The sequence below is a fragment of the Cetorhinus maximus genome, chromosome 26 (genome assembly GCF_964194155.1).
Source record: "Cetorhinus maximus chromosome 26, sCetMax3.hap1.1, whole genome shotgun sequence".
Lineage (NCBI taxonomy): Eukaryota > Metazoa > Chordata > Chondrichthyes > Lamniformes > Cetorhinidae > Cetorhinus > Cetorhinus maximus.
Genome location: NC_135904.1, coordinates 26,336,392 through 26,363,319, shown reverse-complemented (window position 1 = coordinate 26,363,319; position 26,928 = coordinate 26,336,392). Strand labels below are relative to the sequence as shown.

The window sequence follows — 26,928 nt, the reverse complement described above, 5'->3', positions numbered from 1 at the left end:
AGCAGTTGTGGCTACTGAGATACATGGGAGAGGCTCAAGCATTGGAGGTGATGCATAGAAGACCGACAAGGTTATGTATTATTAGGAAAGACTGGAGAGAACTGGAATCTTTAGCCTGAAGAGGAGGCAACCGAATGGTGATCTTGTAGAGGTAAATCAGATAGTAAATAGTACAGAAAAGGTGAATCCAGAATACCACTTGACATTAACATGCAGGAGCAGAATAAAAGGCACATAAATTCAAAGTAGCAAAATGAAACAGGAGATTATTGTTCACTCAGAGGGTGGCCAACACTTTGAATGAACTTCTGGGGATGGTGTCGGAATTGTTTAAGAAATAACCAAAGGTAACAATGGGGGAGTGTAGGGTTGTTACAGATGGATTAATTAAGTTGCACCAAATGGCTTTTCTCATCTGAAAGTATATTGTGATGAAATATGGCTCTAATTTTCATGGGTACTGAATTACTTATTTAAATATGCATTCTAGTAAAAGATATTCAATATATTATCATGAATGTGAGGCATTTGTAAACACAACTGAAGAAAAATCAAAATTATACTGATTAGAAAACAGAAATACTACTAAAATACTCTGAATTGCTTGGTAATTGGAACAGCCAATAATTTATGTGCCGAAGTCAAATAGAATTTCAATGCCAGTTTAATAATGAGTAGCTAGGGACCTAAGGACTGATAGATAATGGACATGTACTGTGCAATATGCAACAAAACTTGGATTCCTTTAATAATCCCCATTACATCTGTTGATGCACAGTGGGCTAATCTGCCAGCATATTAAATCACAAAACAGTATGACTTGAGATCAAACTCAAGTTCCTCCATACAATAACACCTGTGACTGTTTGCAAAGCTTTTTGAACTGAGGCATAGTGCAGGGGTCTAAAGGGAAAATAGGAAAGAACAGTGAATCCCAGGAACATACATGCACTCCTGCAGTGGGAGTCGGCCATGTGAAAAATAAATATATCGATGAATAGTCACCAGTTGAGTTAATTCAGGAATAAGGATTTTAACCTGAATCCATGCAGACCAAATCTTTGGCAGTGGGCTTTTATTGCAATATATGTACGCACAGTTTGTGCCTTTCCCTGGACTTAACAGATTTTAAAACCATTGTAGAGTTATGAATTTTAATGGGATAGTTTTTTTTTTCAGGATCACCTGACTTACTTACTTTATGACAAGGCAAAGTGCTCCAATCAGATGCTGTTTATGTGCCAAGATTAGTTACTGTTGGCAGGGAGGGGGAAGAGCCAGAATTTTGACATTTTCCTTGGGAGGGGATCGCGCACAAGCAACACAATCATACTTTCATGGTATATGTTCGGACATAAATAATATCATTGTGTTGTGTGCGGCAAACAAACTGAATCTTTTTCAATCGTGAGGATGTCTCTTTTGATACCTGCTGCCCCACCTTTAGGATATTTCCAGAGATCTAGAGTTGAACACAAACTTCAGTTGCTATCAGACACAGACACCTCTGAATTCTCCAAAAGGGCAGTGTATTTCTTCTCAAAGGCGTACAATAGGAATGCAAGGTGCTCTCAGCAAAATATGGCTCCTGCCCACCAAGAGACAATGGACTGCGTTTTTGGCCCTCTTTGGGCCAGGTTTGGAGGCCCAGTGAGGCTGAATTTAGTCCCGCTGGCTGGCGTGCTTGTATCGTGGCAAGCTGTAGGTAGCAGATTAGCTTTCAGCAAGGATCATTTAAGTCCAACTAAAGGAGGTCAACTGGGATTTTCCAATCAGCCCTCAGTTTCCCCCACTGAGAGGGGGACTAGTTTAATGCACCCAGCAGCAGAACAGGGGTGGAGTGGGACGCTGGGTGCGATCAGCCCTCTCAGCAGGCCTAGAGGCCCTTCCTGCCTGCCCGGGCGCAAGATCTGCCAGAGCGCATCCTCTACAGGGACCCCCTCCCACACCCTCCCACGCTTCCCCACCCTCGACCCTTCCACCACCCTCCCCCCACCCAACATGCAACAGCAGTGGCGTGGCTACTGAATCTAATTTGTAAACGAAGATGTAAAAAAGTTGGAAAATGTGAGCCTTCCCAGTGAAGCATCCTCTCTATTGCTTTTGCAGCCTGCTGCTCCTCTCAAGCTGGAAGGCCACTGATTGGCCCTCCGGCTTCAAGAGCACAACCCTCGCTTTTTATTGGACAGAGAACCTGTCTCCATGCCAATTAGAGGGGTGCTCCCATGAAAATCCCAATTAGTGACTGTTCCCCCTGGAGGGAAAATCCAACCCATTGCCCTCAATGCTTATAGAGTGTGAGACGCTTCCTTGCATCACTTAATTCTACATGGAATACATGATTCTGATTTTATACTGTGATTGGTTTCACTGGATTGCATAATATAAATTCTTTTACATTTCTGCAACACAGGAAATGTAACAGGAATGTAAACTATGAGAAATGCAGTACAAGCCTATGGTTAAAACTGGAAAGAACAGCTGATCTTCATCAGGCAAGACAGCAAATATCTTCCTTGATATTGCTTTCTCCCTCATCGACCATCTCATGGTCCTTCCATTTAACTAAACTCATTTTCCACTGTGCATGCTCCAGTCAGCATTTGCCTTCTGTTCTCTTGACTATGCTGGTCCAATGTAGAGTTAGGTATCCCTCTGTCTCCTGAATTCAGATCACATTAGGATAGTAATCATGTCTTGAGCCACTGCCAGCTAGCACTGACTGCTACAATCACACAGAGCTGTATGGGAGCAGCCTTCAGCATACTGCCTTGCAACTGAACCCTTGCCTTACTTGCCAGTTGGCATTCAACTCAATATCAACTCAATCAGCAAGGCAGTGGGTGATGTATTGCTGAGGGCTGCACGGGGTGAGTCATTCGGCTCCATGGGCCGAGGTTAGTGACCTGGATGTGGATAACAGTTACATTTCAAGTTCCTGATCCAGCGTAAGGGTAATGGCTATCTTGCAATAAGTCACATGGCCTGTGTGGTGATTGCTGCGCAGTGAAGCATACATTGCCAAATTTTGCTTTTATTTTGTTAGACAGATGCAATAACAGCTTTCAACCTTTTGGTCTTTTATATCTATTTTTCTTTCCAACATTATATACATTTTAATTTGTAATATTTCTCAGTACGAGTGGTACTATGTTACAGATAACAACAACTTGCATTTATCTAGCACCTTTAGCATAGTATGACATGCCAAGGCACTTCAGAGAAGCATTGTCAGACAAAACTTCACTTCAAGCCAAAGATGGAAGGGCTTCATCAGAGAGGTAAGTTTTAAGGAGTCCCTGAAAGAAGAAGAGAGGTGGAGAGACAGGGAGGTTTATGGAGGAATTCCAGAGCTCAGTGCTCAGATGGCTGAAGACACAGCCATCAATGGTGGTACGAGGGAAGGTGAGGAAAGGATAAGAGGTCAGAACTGAGGCATACAGAGTTCCTGGAAGGTTGCAAGGCTAGGGGAGAACACAGGGATAGGAAGAGACAAATCCATGGTGGGATAGGAACATGAGGATGTGAATTTTTAAATAAGTAAAATTAAAATAGACAATAGAGAGGTTTCAGAGAACCAATGACACATTGGCCTAGATCTTCCAGTCTCCAGATTGTCAGAGACCGGACGTACCCCCACAAGATGCACTTTGGGGCCTTGCGGAGATGCCGAGGCAATGACGCTGTGGAAATTGCCCAGGAAGTTTGAACTTCTGATGGGAAATTCCCCTGCTCTCTGGGGCCCTCCACAAATGTCACCAGCTCTGAGTTAAAGTCAGAGACTTTGGACAGTTCCAACACACTCACCTGAATAGTTACCCAGGAAATGTTAGACAGAAAAATCCTAGTCTTGTCGTCATCGTTGGCAGTCTCTTGGAATCGAGGATGATGTCCGTCAGGCTTGGTGAGACTTCAGGTAACTGAGGAGCCCAATCCTGGATCCACATGTTCTTCCACACTGGGGGCACGTTGTTGCTCAGGGGAGTAGAAATCGCAGTCCCAGGTTGTCTAATTCCAAGGTAACTATACAACTGACAGTCCCAACTCACCCCTTGAGCACCCAATTCCCCCCCAACCCCACCTGGCTAGCCTCTGACACCCAACTTCCCCCTAACACGGCCTGACTAACCCCCACTACCGACTGAACCCCTGACTGCCACCCCCACTGACTAGACCTGACTAGCCCCCACCACCTGACTCTCCTCTGAACCCCTGGCTTCCCCTCCAATCAGAACTGACTAACCCCCAATCCGACTACCCCCAACACACCTACCCACTCAGCCACTCTACCCACCTCACCCAATCTACCCAACCTACCCACTTACCACCTCACCCAGCTGTCACCCTACCCAACTATCTGCTATCTAGCTGTCACCCTTCCCACTTACCACCTTACTCAGCTCACCCACCCACCCACCCACCCACTTACCTCACTCACCCTACCTACTTAAGAACCTACACATTCACCCATTCAGCCATCCACTCACCCATTCACTCATACACTCATTGACTAACACACTTAAAAAGCTGTTTAAATGCCCCCAAGCTTTCCAATCTGTTAGTGGACACCTACCAGGATACAGCAGCTAGTACCATAAAAAGTGGGCATGGCTTGTCTTATTTTTATGGGGAGAATTTTATCCCCATCAGGCGGGCCGGTCGGGAGCGAGTGGGGGCGGGCGTGGAGCCGATTGCCACCTGCTGCCATTTTACGTGGGTGGCCCAATTAAGGCCCGCCCAGCGTGACGCGTGCCTGGTAGTGTACCTGTGCGGGCAGGGGGGAGGTGGGAGAGTCGGGGCCTGCGCTCTTTCGCACATGCGCGCCAAAGAGCACAGAAATATCCCTGAGCATGGAGCTGCCTCAGGGGGATTAAATTGAATTTGAAATTTCAAAAAAAAAATTTAAAAATCATTTACATCAGTGTCACATGAGCTGGAACATATTTATCAAATGTTTAAAAAATATTTGTTAATTTAATAAACCCTTCATGAAACCTCATCCCGCCCGTGGATGAGGTTTCATGAAAAATGCAAAGGCCGCATGGGCTCTTCACCTGCTTAAGGTTGGACAGGCGGCCCTGTCAATTTGGTTAATTGGTTTATTAATGGCCTGAACAGGCCTTTGACAGTTCAGCGAGTGCGCAGCTGGCTCCAGTGCGCGCCTGCCGAACGAAAGATCGGAATGACGCGCGGTGATGTCGGGACGCACCGCGCATCATTTTACATGTCGGCGTACAGAGCCCGCCCCCCCCACGCCAAACAGAAAATTCTTCCTTATTTATTTGTTCATGGGGTGTGGGCATCACTGGCTAGGCCAGCATTTATTGCCCATCCCTAATTTCCCATGAGAAGGTCTTCCCCCTGACAATCCAGTGCTACGAGGAAGCAGATCAATGGAAGACTGCTCTGTAGTCCTGAAGAAGCTGGGATCGGAAGACACAGCCATAAATGCAGGGCAGAGTCATGGCACAGAAATGTAGGAGCGGAGCGGCAATCCAATGGTGATTGCTGCTCCTTGAAAGATTCAGGCCAATACTTCAACCACCATGTGCTCTTTGGCAGAGGTTTTCCAAGTGCAATTCCACAATGAGTGAGGAGGATGAGTTATAATTGCCAAGACCCTGCCATACAAACTAATCATAATATTTTCATGCATCATATTTTATATTTCAGTAATAAATATTTGCAATGCAAATGTCAGTTGCTCACTTCTACACTTTAATCTCTTCTGATGCATGAGCGCTTGGGTCAGAAGGTAACAACTATAGACCCAAACAGACTTGACATAAAAACAGGTAAATCCCTTTAGTTATGATCTAAGAGTAGGTTATACTTAACAACCTAATGTACAAATATTATAACTGCCTCATCTGGAATTCTCTCAAATCTTTCTAAAATGTTGGGTTGATGAGAGTATTGCTGAAATTTCTTTGAGATGCAGTAGGTATGATTTCAATAAATTTCACTTCCACTACTGCTGGAGGATTGCAAAATGTACATTAATGAAGATGCACTCAATTCTTTTAATTACACACAGTCAAACCTTGTTATTGCAAACTTGCAATAATCATTAAAGTAGTTCATCTTATCAGCATGTGAGATCCTTTATTGACTGCAATGGAGCTCCCCAATAGCACCAGGGGAAATGTTTAGAAGAATGAACGCTGACGGTATCTGAGTTTATATTTATATTACTAGCGTATATTGTACTTGCTAGTAAGGTTTTGGACCTTCCTCTAATTATAGACCATTTAACCTTTTGACCAATGTGCAGCACCATTCCCATGCCAAAATTGTAGCATTTGGTTTATTCCGTGAATGCTACGAAGGAAGCACTTTCTGATTTACACACAGTTTTCTAGTGTCTAACATTAAACCAGCGAAATGAACTGAAAATTTCACTGTTTCTGAAAGAATAACAGCTCAGATGATTTTACGCACTTGAAAGGCTGTAGTCACATCTCTGCTTCTTGCTCTTGGTTGTATGCTGCCAGATACCATTTTGCAAAACGTAGAAATGAATCCCTCTGCAATGTTAACCCTGAGCTCGGTGAGCACGCGAAAATGAAAACGCCAGGCTAATACAAGTTTGCATTTATGTATTTTCATGCTTTAAAATTCCAGCTACTATCAAATCTGCACTATCATCTCACCCAGATGAAAGGCACCATTTAAATTTTCTGGCATGCTTTCCAATGATATTTTACAGCAACAGTCATTAAAAGGCACAGCTGGTAGCTGATCATAGAACAGTTAAGTATAGAGTTCTATGCAATGTGGTGCGTTTATTCACCCTTATCACTGCTAATCATATTAAAAATGAAATTCATGTAGTAGTACACCTTATTCTGCTCACATGGGAGGGAGCCATTAAGAACCATGCAGGTGCCACCAGGAAAACAGTTTTATCTGGCAGCTTTTCTTATTCAGTTGGAGGAAGAGGGTAAAATTATGGGCCTCATCAAAATTCTGTAGTTACTTCAAGTGGAACATCCTGGGTGAAGTTATTTTAAAATCATAATACGTAGGCACATTTATAACACTCTTAACTTTTAGCATGGGTACCAGTACCTAACCTAATTTATTTCATAGGATACATGGCACTAGGCATCATGGTAGATACTTCCAAATCACTTTAAAGTATGCACATAATTAAGTCATGTTTAGAGGCTTAGACAAAGGACAAATATATAGCTCAGTCATGGCACTCTTGCCCTTGAGTCACAAGCTTGTGGGTTCAAGGCCCATTCTAGAGACTTGAGGCTGAATCTTCCTCATGGAAGTGGGAAACAGGGGTCGGGGCTGTTATTAGGTCCAGAACTTGCCTCTGGTGGGAAACTAATTGAAGATTTTTTATGTGGGCGAGGCCTTAATTGTCAATGAGACAGGTTCCATGTCCAACCAAGGGTGGCGGGTTGGCTCTCAAAGCTGGAGGACCACTTTCAAGAAACTTTAATTCAGTATGAAAAGCAGCCAGGCCACCACTGTAGGTCAGGGTTTGGGGAGCCTCTCTACAGAGAGGCCTTTGGCTGTATCGCCACCCAAGCAGGCAGGCAGGGAGGGCCTCCGAGTGCTGCACTTTTGGAGGTGCTGTGTTTTGGATAGGATGTTAAACCACCTCTCAGGTGGACAAAAATGAGCCTATGGCAATAATTGAAGATGAAGATGGGATTTTCCTGTGTTCCTGACCAATATTTGTCTATCGCCCAACACCAGTAATGTGGCAACTTGAATCAAGGGCTCACTTTTTGTTTTTATTCCTGCTGCAAATACTAGGATACTTTTCATCATTGTTTTTAAACAGGACCAGAATAACACTTAACAAGCACAGTGTTTGTCCTAATATCTTTTTACATATTTTACAATTACATTGCTAATTGTGGGAGTTTGTTGTATGCAAATTGCATGCTGCGTTTCCCACTGAACAACACTTATTACACTTCACGAGTGTTTCATTGACTGCAAAGCACTTTGGGACGTTTTTAAATCAGGAAAGCTGCTAAACAAATGAAAGCTTTTCTTGCAGCAAAAACAGGAACTTTGCAGAATATTAATCGAGGGTGCTATATAAAGGAACAATTTCATATCTACTCATTAACAGGGTGTAATAACCTTCAAAAGGAGGACTTGTGGTGCAGTGGCCATGTCCCTACCTCTTGGCCAGGAGCTCTGGGTTCAAGTCCCATTCCTGGACTTAATGGCCATGGAAAGTGCATTCACAAGGTGACCAAACAGGTTGATTATCAGCCTGTAAATCCTTGCAATACACCTGATGGGAAGTGGTAAGAGTGGGGGAGTTTCCTGGTCAGCTAGACTGTGCAAGGCAATGGCAAATCACTGCAGTACTTTGCCAAGCATAATTATGGACCAATCCATTGGAAGTCCATGGTTGCCAATGCCCTTTTAGGGCATGGTACCTGGAGGATGAGGAGTAAACTTTGACAAATGATGTCAGTGCACACGGTACAATAGACTCTATTAGCCATTATCATTACAAAGTGCAATCATTAGTTGCACAAAAAACAGAGTACAGAAAAACAAACATGTGCCCTAGTGTAGAAGTAGGAAGGTTTATATTTTCCCAAGTTCTCGGCTTGAAGCATTATCGTAACTCTTAGACCCTGTTCAACCCACAGGCTAGTAGATCAGGGGATAATTTCCTCTCAGAGTTAGTTATAATGAATGAGTAGATGGGAGAACGTACTTGAGCAAATCAATTTGAGTAAATCAACAACATTTTATTTGTTTGTACTGTGTAACTGAGTTTTATATGCAAAGCACAGAAAAATGCCAGTCCATGTTGGTGCGTCCACACAAGCCTCTTCCCATTCGACTTCATCTACCTCTCTCAGAATATCCTTCTATTCCTTTCTACCAAATTGCACTTGTCTAGTTTTGCTTTAAATTCATACCTGCTATTTTTCTCAACCACATGATGAGGTAGCAAGTTCTAAATTCTAACCACTCTGTGAGTAGAAAAGTTTCTCCTGAATTCTTTATTGCATTTATTAGTGGTTATCTTATACTTATAGCCCCCAGTTTTAGTTTTTCCCACAAGTGGAAAGATCTTCCCCATGTCAGCCATGTTGCATACGTTCATAATTTTATAGACATCTCACCCCTTAACCTCTTCTGGTTTTGCTCCCCAACTAAAATGTGTAAAAGGAAATTAGGAAAAAAATCTTGTTTGTGAAGGATTGCTTCCGCATGTTAAAGACAATGGTGAGGAAACCCTGCATCATTGAAACCAAAACATGAGTTCACACAGTCATATCATCAGATTTGAACAAGAAATATTCCAGTTATCATTGCAACAGAGAAGTGATTCAATGCCTGCATTGTGAAAATTTGGTGCATATACTATAGCATTTCTGTTCTTTGGCTTAAATATAATAACTTAGAAAATCAAAGAGCAGCCAATATAGGAAGGGTTCCTCACCAATTCAATGGCTTGGATTTTACAGCTGTAATGATGGCGAAAATGTCAATGTTCACCAGTAGTACAACTGTGAAACTGATAGCAACTTTGGACTTTTGCACATGTGCTATTAAGCACGGGAATCCAGAAACCACTGTCAGGGGTTCCCTGCTTCTCCATAGGCTGCGCAGTTGAAAAGCCTGGGGATGGAAATCATTAGAAATCACTTGAACTGATGTGCAATTCCGCTTTTAAATTCTTAGGCCAGGATTTTCCAGCCCCCCACCTCTGTGGTCCCCCACGACGGGGCCGGTGAGCCAATTAAATCTCCATTCACATTGGCGGGACCAGAAGATCCCGCCAGCATGAATGGCTAGAAAATTCTGGCCTTAGTCTCACTGAAAAAATAGTTGAAAAAGTTTAACCTTGTTGAATGAAATTGAATAACCTGGGTTTTCAGCAGTGTGCTAAATTCATAATTACTTATAAACAACCTCTCTGGCCTTGAAAAAGACTAATATTATATTTGTAGAATGCCAGAGTGCTTTACTCTAATAAAAATGTTTTATAGATTTTTAAAAGAAGAAAAAATAAAATTTCGAAGTTTGTTTATGATATTCCAGTTTCTACCTCAATCCCATGTATATGCCTCAATATTTATTTCGCTCGCATTAAAATGATTAAAAGTGAAATATAATCAGGGCTTTTTCTTCCTGGTTTGTGATGTGAGAATTCTTGAACATGATTGGCTACATTCCTCCTTCCTGCTTGATGACATCACTGTTGCTCGACATCAGGTATCCTCTTGAGCTGGAGCTGTAAGGAAAGTAACATTGGGAATGGTGAAAGAGATTTTTATGGGAAGCTTTCTTCTAGATCAAGGGTGAGTGCAGTCACATTGCTTCTAACTGCAAAATCCAGGCCAATGTGTTACTTTGTGTAAGATGTACAAAATTCATTAGTTATAAAATGATTGTAGGATAACTGTTATAGACTAGAGGAAAAGGAAAATGAATGATTTATGGTGATAATGAATGAGTGCTGATACTACATATAAAGTGAAATTGTCTGTATTACTCCACAGAAGGTGCAATATAAATGCATGGCGATGAATTAGATTGAGGTAAAAAGACATGTGCTTTTAACCAAACTTGTACAGTGTTTAGTGTGGAAAGAGCTTTCCTCGACATCACTGTACTTAATAAATGCAAAACAAAGTGCAAGTTATTTATTCAGTCAACTGCAATTTATATGCCCATTAAATGTGTACTTTTTTAAAGCTGTGAGATGGGAATTTTCCACAAAATGTATCACTTTGCAGACAAGCTGTCAAATCAGTTTTCCATTCGGACTTCTTAATACCCTTTTTATTTCTTAACCTTCAGCCAAGCTAAATATCACCCTCCAAGGTTCAGAATATGCCCATGCTGCCCATTATTATTATTATGAACTAATGTGGGTCTGGTTTTCTAACTTGCTCAACCACATGAAAGATAATCCCTGTATAGTATCTATGCAGGCACGTTTAATTTGATTGGTTTTCATAAGTTGCAAAGATATTTATCCAATAGTGGCTCAAGACTTCCAAGTAAATCCATACACTTGCCTATATGAGCAATCAAGACCTGTGCAGACAATGTCCTGAATTGTGATCAAGTGCCTGTAAAACTTGTATTGCTCAGGAGGGCAAAGGAACAAGCATAAACAGTTGAATTAACTGAGTTATCAGTGATAATTAGGAAAAGACAACTACAGTCTACTCCTGATAATTCAATGTCATTTTTTGTGCTAAAGAATTTGAATTATCCAATGACTAATTAAGCAGTGTAAATTACAGTTACTTAAAATTGCTGTGGCCCAGTGAAAGACAATGAGGAAAATATCCTACAGCATTTGAAAACGGGGATATAAAACAATGGCAAAACATATTAAATTATCAGATAATTTGGATAAATAATGTTGTGCTACATAGCCAAAACAATACAATATAATTCGAGGAAGCCCAGGTCAAAATGCACTGAGTTCTGATAAGACAGCACCTTGAGCTCTGTGTCCAGATCTGTTTGCTGAGAAGGTTTGGAAACCATATATCTATATAGCACCTTTTGTAATCAGGATCTTGAAAGTTGCTTTACAGCTAATGAAGTACTTATGAAGTCTAGTCACTGTGGTAACATGGCAGCCAATTTGCTCACAGCAACTTCATACAACTATGACCAGATAATTTGGGTTTAAGATGTTGCTTGGTGGATAACTCTTGGCTAGAACACCAGGGAAATCTCCTGTGCTCTTCTTCAAAATAGTGTCAAAGGATCTTTTATGTCCACTTGAGTGGACAGACAGGGACTTGGCTTAACACCTCATCCAGAAGATGACATCTCTGACAGTGCAGCACTCAGTCTGCACTGCACTGGAGTTTTAGCTTAGATGTTGCGTTCAATCCCCTTCAGTGGAACTTGAACAGGCAACTTTCTGACTAAGTGAGAATGCTCCCACTGAGCTACGAATGGCGCATCTACGACATATACATGCTGCACAGTTCACAGTTGTATAACCAAATTTGTCAGTTAACTTAATTAAATCATGATATAACTGCTTTAGAAGTGTCAATGGGGCATTGTTACAAGTATGGCACGATTGGCTAGTTTTGCTGGAATAACAGAACCAAGTTTTGCAAAAACCCACCCAAGAAAATAGCACTCAGTTGTCATTTGCTTGCTAAATTCTACTAAATAAAACTTAAAAATTTCTCCAAAATGTGGAAAATATGGTCCTTACAGTTACAGCCTTGATCTGCAGCAAACATGGATAAAAGTGAGCAGGCTAGGTAATTGAGAAAGATTTGTTTTTCTTGAGGTAACTATTTATTGAAGTTTAATCAGAAATAATTTTCTATTGCACTGTTAAATGTTCCTTAAATAAGTTTGCACCAAGTTTATATCACGTTCTTCTTTTATATTATGACATGTTGCTGATGTGTATTAAATTCAAAGTTGGAAAGTAGCAAAACTTGATTGCTATTATGGGAGCTATTAGAAAGGTATAGTATCAGTTTAACTTCAATATAAATTAATGGGCTTTCTTGATTAAAGTTTTGGTGGAAACAGGAGGAGCTTTCATTTTATGACTAACCTCTGAAGTAATCATATAAAACACTAGACAGTGCGCTGGGCCACACAGCATCACCAAGGAACCAAAGATTGTTAAATCTCCATTGATTAGCTCCTCTAGGCTTTGGTGGGTTTGTTATTTAGACCCAGCTTCTACATGTTGTTCTTCTGTTCAAAGATTAAAAAAAAACATATATGTTTAAGATGTCCCAAAGTACTCCTCTTGAATTATGTTTGGAAGTATAGTCACTGCTGCTATGTTATGTATAACATGCACAGCAAGATTCCACAAACAGCAAATGAAGTTAACAAGAATAAAGTCTTGTTTTTTGGTATGTGTTGTTAGAGGCGGGGGGGGGGGGCGGAATGCTGATCAAGGCACTTCTCTTTTTTGAACGTGCCACTGCATCTTTAATGTTTACCTGAACAGCTAAACCAGGCCTCTGTCAGTTTATTAACTTATTTGAAAGATGGCACCTCAACCAATGCAGCACTCTCTTCTTTTACTCATTTAGGGGATGTGAGTGTTGCTGGCTAGGTCAGCATTTATTGCCCATCCCTAATTGCACTTGAGAAGGTGGTGGTGAGTTGCATTCTTGAGCTGCTGAAGCCTCCGAGGTATAGGTACACCCACAGTACTGCTAGAAAGGGAACTTCAGGACTTTGACCCAGCATCAATGAAGGAACGACGATATATTTCCAAGTCAGGATGATGAGTGGCTTTGAGGGGAACTTCTAGGTGGCAGTGTTCCCATGTGTCTGCTGCCCTTATTCTTCTAGGTGGTAGTGGCCATGAGTTTAGAAGGAGCTGTCTAAGGAGCCTTAGTGAGTTTCTCAGTGCACCTTGTAGATGGTACATACTGCTGCCACTGTGTGTCGGTGGTGGAGGGAGTGAATGTTTATGGAAGGGGTGCCAATCAAGCAAGCTGCTTTATCCTGGGTGGTGTCCAGTTTCTTGTGTATTGTGGAGCTGCACTCAACTAAGCAAGTGGAGAGTATTCCATCACACTCCTGACTTGTACCTTGTAGGTGGTGGACAGATTTTGGGGAGGCAGGAGGTGAGTTACTCACCACAGGATTCCTAGCCTCTGACCTGTTCTTGTAGCTACAGTATTTATATGGCTAGTCCAATTCAGCTTCTGGTCAATGGTAAGCGCCAGGATGTTGATAGTGGGGGATTCAGTGATGGTAATGCCATTGAAGGTCAAGGGGCGATGATTAGATTCTCTCTTGCTGGAGATGGTCATTGCCTGGCATTTGTGTGGCACGAATGTTACTTGCCACTTGTCAGCTCAAGCCTGGGTATTGTCCAGGTCTTGCTACATTTGGACATGGACTGCTTCAGTACCTGAGGAGTCACGAATGATGCTGAACATTGTGCAATCATCAGTGAATTCCCCGCTTCGGACCTTATGATAAGCGTCAGCCTATATTAAGTGGTAAAGTTCTGAGCTGGGACTTGAATTCACATCCTACTGGCTGAATGTTCAGAGTGTAACCAATTAAACTTTGTCGGCACATTCATCCTCTGTACTTTAAAATCTGTAAAAAATCAAATATTTTCTCATCCATTTAGGAAACGCTCTTACCATTATAAGAAAATCCTCTGTATTCATTCACAACTATACATACTGCACATTATTATAGAAGCAAATGTGACTGCTGTACAACAGCTTGGCACAATCTAACAAATGTCTAGTCCTGGAACATAAATCCTGAAAGCCTTTGGTTTCAACGTCTTGTCTTCCATTCAAACACTGGGGAGCTTTCCATATCTTTTCACTCAAGCAAGCTATGACAGCCACAAACTTTCCATAACCACAATATAACCACAATCATCTGAAAGCAAAGTAAAAACAAATTTTACATTGCTACCCCGAGCAATCTTCTAAGAGTTTGCAAAGAGACTGAACTTGGAAAGAAAAACCCAGTTGTGCTGACCCTCCTCGGCGTCATGGAGAGGATTTTTGGAAGTCATCCATGCAGGGAGAGTTGTGCTGTTGCCACTTGCTTCTGAATTGGAGGAATGAAGACCTCTGTATGTGAGCAATTAAATGACTCTGAGCTCTGCTCCAACTGCTAGTCCAGTTTTCACCAGAATGGGAGAGCTGAGGTGATTATTCATCATTTGAAATTTAAACGTAAAGCAATGGTCTAGCAGATTTCTACTCCTTTAAGTTTAGAGAGCTAGATCAGTGTTATTAAACTGAAACTGACACTACATGATATGAGATCGCTTCGACAGACGCCTCTCTTATGTCAATATGTGAGTATAATGCCATATATTTGGTACTAATGTAGCTGCACTAATGTCAAATGTCAACATCTACCATGAGTCGGACTTAAAAATATCAGTGTTGTGATAGTCATGTTCAGAGCAACAATTGGGGTTGAAGCGTGTTACTATGTAGCATTAAGTGCACCTGATGAATTATAAACTACAATTGCTGTTCAAGCAATTTTAAATTGAAAAAAGTGCATCACTGAAGAACACACTGCAACCCAGCAATCATTTTTTAAACTTACAAGCACTTTCCTGGAGTTGTGCTCCTTGCTATCTTCTAATTTTGTGAGATTCCATGTTATCTGCTGGGTTTTAGCAGTTGCGAGTTTGAGACTTGTATCTTGCATTGGCATTCTGTCAGGAGCAATACGCTTTTTTTTTAATTCATTCATAGGATAAGGGCGATGCTGGCTAGGCCAACATTTATTGCCCATCCCTAATTGCCCTTGAGAAGGTGGTAGTGAGCTGCCTTCTTGAATCGCTACGGTCCACGAACAGGATGGATGCAAGTTATCAAAAGTAACATTGCCTTTGTAGTAATATGAGTCAAAATTAAATAGTGACTTTTCTCTAACTGACATTTCCTTGTTGTCAGTTTCTGGTAACTGATTAAATGAGCTGGGCTTCGGAGGGACTGACAAGGTTCAAGTAGGAGATAGGTTAATAATCCCTCCATCTCCCTCACCTCACATGGAATTCTTTGTTTCCACCTGTTCCATGTCACTGACTGGCATTGTAGATTCATTTTGTCAATGGGGAAAAGGGAAAGTAGAACTCCTTATATACCATTATCAAACAGGGATCTGAAGGGGTAAAAATCTTCCTTGAGCATGGAAAATATATTAGAACAGTTCTTTTATTTTGCTACAAGCTCAAAGGAAGTATTTCTTTGAAAAGTCATATTCTTCCAAGACTGATGCCACTGGAATGCACATGCACCTGATAAGCAATTAGAAGGTACCTGTAATAGTGCTGCTGAGCTACTCGTCAGTCATCAAGCAAGCCAGTTAATCAGTATTAAACACTTATGTTTTGCCAATCCATCTGTGAAGTGCACAGCAGTGTACGATGGAGCAGATGAAGGATTGGTGAACAGGCCTGCTGGTTTTATTTTTTATTACACAGAATATACAGAGAACCTGATCATTTGGCCATTATGCCAGTATTTATGCACCACATAAGTGGCCTCTCATTCCTCTCCATCTGAGAAGAAGTGTCAGTGTCAGTATAACATTTTATTCCTTTCTCCTTTCTGTGTTTATCTAGCTTCCCCTCAAATGCATCTAAGTTATTTGCCTCAACTACTCATTGTAGTGGTGAGTTTCACATTCAAACCACTCTCTCCGTAAAGAAGTTTCTCCTGAATTCCCTATTGGATTTATTAGTGACTACTTTATATCGTTTCTACCTAATGAGATGGTGAAATGCCATCTTAGAGGCACCCAGCCAACAGCACAGAGGGTTCACAGGTATTGAAGAATATAATAGAAAAGGTCACTGTGGTGTCATATTGATCCATCAGGAAGTAGACAAAAGCACTGACTGTAACCAAAGTGTAAAGATAAGCAATTAACTTTGTAAAACATTAGGTCAATGCATGAAAGCAGGTTCCACATGACAAAGTTATAGGATTATGTAATTGCATGAAAAATGGACTAAAATACTAATTCAGGCTCGCTTGTTTTAGATGTGCAACCAGTAAAGGCAGGTGTTGTACCATCCATGATGCGACAGAGACTTTGCTACAGGCATATGCTGTTATTACCCAAAACATTCCCATTCAATATGGATAATAGCGAATCGGAAGCCCATGATAGCTCTCCCCCATTTTTTGTTTCCGTTGATTTCAAAGAGCACCAAAATCAGGAGAGATGTAATCCAGACTGGTGGCCCTTCTACATTACCATACGTCAAAACCTACCTCTCACTGTTCTTATTAGAGCTGGTGTCAAGAATATAGTGAGAACAGCAAATTTTGTTCATAGATTAGCATGATGTTGCTTCCCCTCCAGCCAATCTCATCCCACTTTTATTCCACCAGAATCATTCTGGGGGATTATGGGCCTCTGTACACTGTGAAATGACTGTCAATACTGTCACAGTACCAATTGCAATTTAACCATTGCTTGTTATGCTCCATCTTACTCTCATAATGCTACAAAGGGCAGGGAAAAATGCATGAGCCTTTAAGGAGGCCTTTGATGGTAGGGAGGGAGAAGTAGGAATGGCAAGTGGTTTTGAGAAAGAATTGCGAAATTCAGGGTCAGGGAAATTTTATTCAATCATGTGATGTGGGCCTCGTTGGCTGGGACAGCATTTATTGCCTCTCTCTAATTGCCCTTGAGAAGGTGGTGGTGAGCTGCCTTCTTGAACTCCTGCAGACCATGTGGTGTAGATACACCCACAGTGCTGTCAGGGAGGGAGTTCCAGGGTTTTGACCCGGTGACAGTGAAGGAACAACAATATATTTCCAAGTCAGGATGGCGAGTGGCTTGGAGGGGAACTTCCAGGTGATGGTGCTCCGATGTGTCTGCTGCCCTTGTTTTTTTAGATGGCACCAGTCATGGGTTTGGAAGGTGCTGTCTAAGGAGCCTTGGTGAGTTCCTGCAGTGTATCTTGTAGATTGTACACACTGCTGCCATTGTGCGTCGGTGGTGAAGGATATGAATGTTTGTGGATGGGGTGACAATCAAGTGGGCTGCTTTGTCCTGGATGGTGTTGAACTTCTTGAGAGTTGTTGGAGCTGCACCCATCCAGACAAGTGGAGGGTATTCCATCACACTCCTGACTTGTGCCTGATAGATGGTGGACAGGCTTTGGGGAGTCAGAAAATGGTTTACTTGCCACAGGATTCCTAGCCTCTGATCTGTTCTTGTAGCCACAGTATTTACATGGCTAGTCCAGTTAAGTTTCTAGTCAATGGTAACCCCCAGGATGTTGATAGTGGGGGATTCAGCATTGGTAATGCCATTGAATGTCAAGGGGCAATGGTTAGATTCTCTTTTGTTAAAGATGGTCATTGCCTGGCACTTCTGTGCATGAACTTTACTTTCCACTTGTCAGCCCAAGCCTGGATATTGTCCAGGTCTTACTGCACTTGGACCTGGACTGCTTCAGTATCTGAGGAGCCGCGAGTGCTGCAGCACATTGTGCAATCATCAGGGAGCATACCCAGCTTATGAGGGAAGGAAGATCACTGATGAAGCAGCTGAAGATGGGTGGGCTGAGGACACGACCCTGAGGAACTCCTGCAGTGATGTTCTAGAGCTGAGATGATCAACCAATTGAAAGATTGTTCTTGGACATGGAGAAATAACAACAACTCAAAGAGCTCAGGGAACATGGTTTATTTTAATATTCAGTCCCAGGATGTGGGAATTACTTGCAAGGCCATAATTATTGTCCATCCCTAATTGCCCTTGATAATCACCTTCTTGACAACTGAGCTGCTTAGTAGACCATTAAAGAGGTGGTTAAAAATCAAACATATTGCTATGGGCTTGGAGTTAAAAACAAGCCATACTGGGTCAGAACAGAAGATTCCCTTCCATAAGGGATATTAGCGAATCAGATGGTTTTTAACAACTATCCAGTGGTCACAAGGACACCATTACTGTTACTCACATTTCATTCCAGGTTTATTGAACTAACTGAATTTAAATTCCCAGCTGTTCCCTCCTCATACATGTACATTTACTGACAGGTCCATATACACAGAGGTACACATATGAAAGCATAGAACAATCAGCTCATCAAACCTACACTTCCCAAAGATGAGGCCCAATATACAATATTGTGAACTCATCTTCATTTAAGCTGTTGTCAGACGCCATCTCCCAGAAGAACTCTCTTGCTGCTGAGGTGTGATTGGAACTCATTCCTCCAGATCATTGGGCCAGGCTTCTGGATTATTAATCCAGTATCATAATCACTGGGCCACCATAACTGGTGGGGGTGTAGAGAGGAGCAATCAGGGTGTGGGGTGCTGTGGAGGGATTCAAAAATGAGGATGAAGATCTTGAAGATTTTGTTGAGGCTTAGAAAGCCACTGGAGTTTAGCAAAAAAAAAAAATCAAAATAATTTTAAAATTAACTAACCTCAAGAGTAAAGGTGAGAAGAAACATTATAAAAGCAAAATACTGCAGATACTGGAAATCTGAAATAAAAAAGAAGTATTGGAAGTACCCAGCAGGTCTGGCTGCATCTGTGGAGAGAGAAACAGAGTTAATGGTTTGAGTCCAATATGACCCTTCTTCAGAACAGCCAAACATGCTGAGAATTTCCTACACTTTTTGTTTTTCCTTGTGAGAAGAAGCATTTTCTTGCATAAAGTAACATTTATGAAAATAATATTACATGGAATAGATGCCCAGAGAAAGTGGCCACCTTAGAGATGATTAACTTATATGAAAGGAAGATGGCTATGTTTCTGATGAGGATGAGGGTTGACGATTATAGGGATAAGTGTAGACTGACATCATTAAATATTCCACAGAACATAATAGTCCCTTGTTAAGTGGTAGGAAGAGAATATTGCCTGGAGGTCAGGGTGGCTTAGTGGTGGTATAATGATGGATATGTATTGGGTAGTTTATTTGACCAGGTTTACTTTCTGACAACATATTAAATAAGTGGGGTCATGTCCACAATAGGGAATTTTGAGCAGCTTCTGTGGAAAACGTGTGTTTGATGGGCTGACTGTTTTTTGCTTTCATGTGTATGTATGTGTCTCTCTGTGTATGTGCATGTTTCAGTGTACGTTCGACCACGGGGTGTAACCTCAATGTAAATATTTACTTCCTTTGGAGCGGGGATGTTTGTAAATTCTCCATGAGAATTTTCCAGCTGCATGACTTATTTAATGTACCCAATTTCTGAATTAGTTCCAAAACTAGCACCTTGAATTAAGAAGATGAGGAATAAGAGCAGGAGTATACCATATGGCCCCTCGAGCCTGCTCCACCATTCAATACAATCATGAACTTTTACATTCACTCCAATTTCCTGTCTTTTTCCAGTATACTTCAAATGCCTGAGTACTCAAAAATCAATCACTCTTGGTCTTCAACATATTCAACAACTGAGCATTCACAGCTATTTGGGGCAGAGAATTCATAAGACTCACTACCAACTGAGTGAAAAATATTGTCTTCATCTCATTCCTAAATTGCTGACATGTTGTTCTGAGACTATGACTCATAGTTGTAGACTCTCTAGCAAGGGAAACATCCTCTCCGTATCTACCCTATCAAGCCCTCTATGAATTTTATATATTTCAATGTGATCCCTTTTTATTTTTCTAAATATAGGCCAATTCTATGCAATCTCTTCAGGCCCCTCATCCCAGGAGTCAACTTAGTGAGCCTTTGTTGCACCCCCTCTAATACAACTGTATTCTTGTTTAAGTAAGGAGACCAAAACTGTACATAGTACTGCAGGTGTGGTCTCAGTGATGGTTTATATAATAGCAGTAAGATTTCCTCTAATAGTGCAACTCCTTTGCAATAAAGGTGAACATACCATTTGCCCTCATAATTGGTTTCTGTTCTTGACAGAAAGGACAGCCAAATTTCTCTGAATCCCGACATTGCATTTGTAAGTTGAAACTCCAGATCTCGCTAAGTCACATGGCCCATGTGATCTGCTGGACTGCTATTTAATCCCCTGAAGGAATTGGAAAGGAAATTTGCAGAGGTTTTTATTTCCTTCATTGGCTCTGTGTTTTTTTAATGTGTTTTCTTTTTTGCCTCTTCCAAGGATTAGATTGCTTTGAAGGTGGAAGGGTGGGAGGGATTGGGGGCAGGGTGGAGATAGGAGGTGTTTAGTCACGATACCGGCATCATGAACGTGGGTCAGGCGTGATGGACCAGCTTTTCATAAAGAATATAAGAGCATAAAAAATAGATACAGGAGTATGCCATGTGGCTCCTTAAGCCTGCTCCATTCAATAAAATCATGGCTGATTTGATCATGGCCTCAGCTCCACTTTCCTGCCTGCCTTCCATAATCCTTGACTCCCTTGTAGATCAAAAATCTGTTCAACTCAGCCTTGAATATATTCAATGACCCAGCCTCCACTGCCTCTGGGGTAAAGAATTCCAAAGGTTAATGACAGTCTGAGAGAAGAAATTGCTCCTCATCTCCACCTTGAATGGGAGACCCTTTATTCTGAACCTGGTTCTAGATTCCGTGACGAGGGGAAACTTCCACGCAACTTCTACCCTTCCAATTCCCTCTGAATCTTATGTGTTTCATTAGTAGCACCTTTCATTCTTCTAAACACCAATGAGTATAATCCCACTCTGCTCAACCTTCCCATAAGAAAACCCTTTCATCCCAGTAATCAACCTAGTGAACTTTCTCAGAATTACCTCCAATGCATGTATATCCCTTTATGAGTAAGGAGACCAAGGGCTGGATCTATGCCTCCTCATGGAGCCGGGAATCAGCTTGCAAAACATAGATCATGGTTTATTTTTAAGAGAATCAATTTTCCTGTGCCTTTCTGACTGTGCCAGTTTCATATGGCATTTTTGCAGGTTACGAAAGCCTTGGTTGAAAAATACGCATGCACCTGTTCCAAGGGTGAAGTCCCCATTTTGAGCATGCTAGGAAAATTGCATTTCCTCCCCCATACCGTTTTTGTATGCTGGTGCAAGTTTTGGAAGCCCCGCCTCCTAAAAAGTGCCTCCTTGGAGAATTTGTGACCACTGGGGGAAGGCTATTGAGTCAAGAACATTCTGACAGCAAAGTGTAAATTCCTTTGATACTTTCAAATTTCACTATCAGATGTTGTATTGTAATGTAATGTATTTTTAATGCACTGATTCATCATAGGACTCTAGCCTGCAAATGTAATTTAAACATCACATTGACCAGCATTGTGTAAGTGTTGACATGCATTACAGCACTTTTTCCATTGGGGAAAGTGCCATAATGCATTCAAAATTTAGAAAAATGTGATGATAAACTCTCCTGTCATGTTTGGCACTAATTTAAAAGTACAGTCAGCTCTGACTTTGAAAAAAAACCTCTGCTGTTGAAAATAAAAACAAATCTAAGCACCTGCTCTCCTCAGGCAATTGGCTTTGAAATTGAAATGTAACACCATCTATTCTTTCAATTTCAGTGTCTTGTAGCGTGTATTCTAATGTTTTGACATCTGTGGCCATTATGAATGCTTGGCTGAGTTCAAAAAAGCTGTTCAAGTACTTAGCTCAACAGGTGGCCTATTGACACAGCTGCTCAGGGGTATGATTGACAATTTAAAGAACTTGTAATAACATAATCTGCCTTTGATGTAATTTCTGACTACATGCTTGTTTGTTTGCACAACTTAATGGCCATTTAGGGATTAAACTTTTTAAAAGAGTACAGTTATTTTTCTTTGTAATATTTTGGGTGAAAATCCATAAACTCCCTTCCTACACCATGGGGACTGCAGCTGTTCAAGAAAGCAGCTCACTATCACCTTCTCAAGGGCAATTAGGGGTGGGTAATAAATATTAGCCTAGCCAGCTGTGCCTACATCCCATGAACAAATAACAAAAAAAAATCAAAGGCAGAGATTTGAATGAGAGTTTTATTAAATTATTGCAGGTTTAAATTTTTATACCTGCATTCAAAGGAATTCCCATTGCTATTGCACGTATCCTAAGAACTGTACATTGGGCATAACTAGCAAGTGGCTATGGAGGATACATGGGTGGCATGGGGTATTGGAGGGGGTGTGGAGTGAGCATAGGGTGACATGGGGATTCTGATGTGGTATGGAGAGGTCATGAGGATTTGAGCTATGCACTTCCTGTGCGGGCGGGGGGGAATTCCCCAAAAGCGAGAGTGCGCTCTTTCACGCATATGCACGAAAGAGCACACATCTCCCTGAGGCTAAGTGCTGCCTCAGGGAGATCGCTTAGACTTTGAAAAATATGAAAAATAGAAAAAATAAAATTCCCTAAGATGTCCCCCTCATGTGACATTTTCATAATTTATATAATTTTATTAAACTTTTTGAAACCCTACATGAAACCTCATCCTGCTGGTGGATGAGGTTTCATGTTTTATCTATTTGGTTGGACGGGCAGGTCCTTTAATTGTATAATTGATCCTGTCAATGGCCTCAATTGGCCTTTGACAGGTCGGCGGGCCTGCAGCTGATTTTGCTGCGCCCCCGCCTTCCTGAAAATTTAAATGGGGTGCGGTGACATTGGGGGTTCTGCCCCTTGCTTGCCGACAGCAAAATTCTGCCCCATGAGTTCTTATCTTGTGTAGTAACCTTATATGTAGCACCTTTTCAAATACCTTTTAGAAATTCAAATACTCCCAGCCACTGATTCTGCTTTATCCACCCTACTTATTACATCCTCAAAGAACTCTGATAAATTCATCAAACATGATTTCCCTTTTGCAAAACCATGTTGACTCTGCTTGATTGTATTATGATTTTCTAAATGTCCTGTTACTACTTCCTTAATAATGCATTTCAGCATTTTCCCCAATGACAGATGTTGGGCTCACTGGCCTATAGTTTCTTGCTTCCTGTCACCCTCCTTTCCTGAATGTTATGTTTGTGATTTTCAATGCATTGGGACCTTTTCAGAATCTAGAGGATTTTGGAAAATTTCACCCATGCATCCGCTGTCTCTGCAGCCATTTCTTTTAAGACCCTAGGATGCAGTGCATCAGGTCCAGGGGACCTGCCAGCCTTCAGTCCCATTAGTTTCGCTAGTACTTTTTCCCTAGTGATGGTCATTCTTTTAAATCCCTCCCTCCCTTTTGCTCCTTGATTTTCGACTGTTATTGGGATGCTTTTAGTGTCTCCTACTGAGAAGACAGATACAAAATACTTGTTCAAAGTCTCTGACATTGTCTTGTTTCCTACTATTAATTGCTCAGCCTCATCCTCTGAGGAATTTAAGCTATTCTCCTTTTTATATACTTGTAGAAGAGCTGGCTTTTTAAAATATATATCTTGTTAGTTTATTCTTTTTCTGCTCATCAGTTTTGTATGTTTTTAAATCAGAAAGCGAGGCAAGATGTTAATCTTGCCACTTCATGTTTTACCTAATTCCCTTAATCTATGAAACAAGAATATTCCTGGGACACTGTGGTTGGTTGGTCATGGGCACTGCTGTGGGGACAATGGCTAGCTGGACCATTTTCTCCTGGCCCTGTGGTCTCCAACTTATCATAAGTTTAGTAGCAGATCTGCCTTACAAAGTAACATCATACTTAGAGGAACACAGAATGAATGATTAAATAGCACCTATTTACTGTGCTATTTCTATTTGTTAAAATGGTATCAGTACTTGCTAGAGAAAATCCACTTGAATTTCCACTTTACAGGCCTTCGAAGAGACAGAAATACAATGGAGAACACGATGCTCCATCTGAGCCAAATACAACCCAAACTTCCCCAGCTACAACTGACTGATGTTGCAGTGAGCTAGTGTGTCCTGGATCCTCAGAATGATGGAAGTTGCAGGTAGGTCTATGGAGGAGCCATTTTCTGTTACTCGATGATCTATGGGAAATCTGTAAATTATCTTCTTTCCAAAGTCAGTCGTATCTGAAGTGATTATAATGTATTTTAAAAATTAAATCATGGAATATATTAAATCATTCTGTGTGTGATCGGGAATCAGGTAAGTAGAGCTCAGTGCCAGGAATGCTGCACTCCCAAGTCCAAATCCACCACCTCTGCCACCTAGAAGGACAAATGCAACAGGCAATGGGAGCACCAAAACCTGCAAGTTCCCCTCAAAAGTCATACAGCACCCTGACTTGGAAATATGTCACCCTTCTATCATTGGGGTTGGGTCAATATCTACCTAACAGCATTTTGGGAGTACCTTAACCACATATGACATAGCAGTTCAACATGACAGCTTCTCAAGGGACAAGTGGGGATGGATTATAGCTGCTGGCCTTTGAATTGATGCCCCACCACCCCCCCCACTCAACCACCGGCCTAAGTGAACAGAATTAAACAAACAAAGACAATTGGGAAATGTAATGAAGCTCTCATGCCTCATTTTGATTTTTTTAAAATTTAGTTCATTCTGTACATAAGTGCATTGCTGCAAGGTCAGCATTTATTGTCCGTGCTCATTTGCCCTTGAGAAGTTGGTGATGAAACCTCATTCTTGAACTGCTGCAGTCCATGTGCTGAATACGCTCTCACTGCACTGTTTTTGCAGCAAGGGCCCAGATTTCCAGTGACAATGACGGAATGGCAATGTTTGTCCAAGTTGGTATGGGGTATGACTCGAATGTGATTGTGTTCCCATGCACCTGTTTCCCTTCTCCTTTTAGCTGGTGGAAGAAATGGTTTTGCGAACATATGCTGGTGGAGCACGCAATTCGTATATTGAGACAGACTTTGCTATTTGGACAGATCAGAACTGCTTTGCAGACCTGAGAATATGTCAAACATTATCAGCCTCTGCTATACCCTGCACAAGTTGGCAGTACAGAGAGAGGAAACCTTTCAGTGAGAGGAGCAAGCAAGCCTTCACGGAGAAGGAGAAGGAAGAAAAACAGAGGAACATTGAATTTATGTAGTACCTTCCGCATCCTTAGGACATACCATAGCAAAAATGGACAAGGTTGAGGTGCCGATTATTCATTAGTAGGATTTTCAACAATAAGTTGCCCTGTTGGCCTTGCATGAACAGTCCAATTATCATCTCCATAATATATTAGCTCATGAACTCTACTTAATCACAACTGCCTTTCCTACGATCACATCATGTATCCCACCATCTATTACATTAACATGTCCTTTCTGATATTAAACCTGCGCCCATACATTCCAAATAAGATACAGCCATTTTTTTTGTTCAAGTTCTGCATGCCTGCTTTAACTTTTAGTTTTATGATCCTCTACCTTACTGAGTGTTTAGGGCCTATGTCACCTGTTTCCTTTCCTGGTGCTCCTTCTACATGCCACCACATGTGATGGCATGATCCTTAATAGGAATCTTGGGACATTGTTCTGGTGATTCCCTACTTTGTGCTGGGTTGTGAATTGGGCTGACAATTATCGGCAGCACTTCAGCCCTTTCTCAGGCAAGTCCCAGGAGGCTCCAGATCCACACGTCGGGCGGGATTTTCCGTACCCGCCCGCTGCCGGGATCTTCCGGTCCCGCCGCAAGTCAATGGGCTTCTGGCTGGGGCACCGCCTCACCCATGGCGAGTCCCACCCACAACAGGGCTGGAAAATCCCGGCCATTGTTTTACAGGATAATTTACGTCCATGTGCCGTGATCACCATGTTTCCTTACATTACACCAAAGATGCCATTTCAAAACCAGTTCATTGGCTGTACAGCGCTCTGAGGTTATGGGAGGTGCTACATAAATGCAAGTTCTTTTGCTAATCATCATTGTCGCAAAATTATTAACACTGTGAACCATCAAATCAAAGTGGCACGTAAGAGAGCAACTCACGATAGACGCTATATAAATGAAAGTTTCCCTTTTCACTATTTTCCCCTCAGGAAATCAATTTGGTTTCTGCAACTGTAGTTAGATTATCAAGCTAGCATTATTAAAATTCCTTGCCCAAGATTAAAAGTAGATGTCTTCAAGAAATTCTCAGCCCTATGAAGTCTTTGTGAAAAATTAGTGTCAAAGCGACTGCAACATTTAATGTGGGACGGGTGAGATGGGGCATGAAAATGTATTGCCATATATTACCATTCCACATTATAATCAGTTTCTATAATGTTTTAATCTGTGAACAATCCATTTCATATCAGTTCTCAGAGGCTCCACAGAGGTACCATTCTCCTGAAAGAACTAACGTGGCTTGGAAAACTGCATCCTTTCTTATCTAATTTGAAGATCAGACGAACATTAAAGAAGTGTTTTCCTGTACTGAAAGGTGAAAAAGGGAAATAAACATCTTGCACTTCATTACAGTATCAGTTTACATATCCAGGAAGCACAAAAAGGCTATTTCATCAAGCTAATTGCCTGAAAGTAGAGAAAGAACTTTATCTATTAGTCTATTATGGAGCTTTTCTTAATCACAAATAGGCCTCTGTTTCCCCAGGGGCGGCATATTCTAATTTACAATTGAACCACAGACCAAAGTAATCAATCTTTCGCAG

At 41.5% G+C, this 26,928-nt stretch overlaps 2 long non-coding RNA genes across 2 annotated transcripts in view; one reads left to right on the top strand and one right to left on the bottom strand.

Annotated features, from left to right (window-relative positions):
• Positions 1–1,187: 1,187 nt before the first annotated feature.
• LOC144668395 (uncharacterized) lies at positions 1,188–26,731 on the top strand. Its single transcript, XR_013573487.1, has 3 exons — positions 1,188–1,340; positions 24,159–24,297; positions 26,575–26,731. It is a non-coding gene; the product is annotated as an uncharacterized LOC144668395 (long non-coding RNA).
• Positions 10,074–26,928, bottom strand: part of LOC144668398 (uncharacterized) — a 30,719-nt gene continuing 13,864 nt past the window's right edge. Inside the window, exon 3 of the long non-coding RNA XR_013573490.1 lies at positions 10,074–10,234. This is a non-coding gene — a long non-coding RNA (uncharacterized LOC144668398). The remainder of the gene's footprint in view (positions 10,235–26,928) is intronic.